The sequence below is a fragment of the Chrysochloris asiatica genome, unplaced genomic scaffold (assembly GCF_000296735.1).
Source record: "Chrysochloris asiatica unplaced genomic scaffold, ChrAsi1.0 scaffold00073, whole genome shotgun sequence".
Taxonomy (NCBI): domain Eukaryota; kingdom Metazoa; phylum Chordata; class Mammalia; order Afrosoricida; family Chrysochloridae; genus Chrysochloris; species Chrysochloris asiatica.
In genome coordinates, this window is record NW_006408591.1 from 3,070,523 (window position 1) to 3,070,892 (window position 370).

A 370-nucleotide genomic window follows, 5' to 3' on the forward strand; every position below is an offset into this window, starting at 1 on the left:
AACAGCTGGTAGTTTTAAACTGCTGACCTTGAGGTCTGCTAACTGACTCATAACCACAATGCTACTGGAGATTATATATATATTCTGGTTTCATTTCATCTTGCTGTTTCACCCATGATTCCTACCAATGACAATAATTCTGAGATCCTGAATCTATCACATCGTGCATTCATTACTCTTTCCATGTCAATTTAATAAAAATATTACTAAAAGCATAGACCAAAAGTGTGGTCCCTAAGTGAAAAACCCTGAGACAAACCACTGGACCTTCTTGACACTGACATCAACCTCTTCGTTTACTTGTCAGACACAGTTGCCCACCCAGAAAAAGTCAACCATCATAGTCAATATCTTATCTCATTAAAAAAAA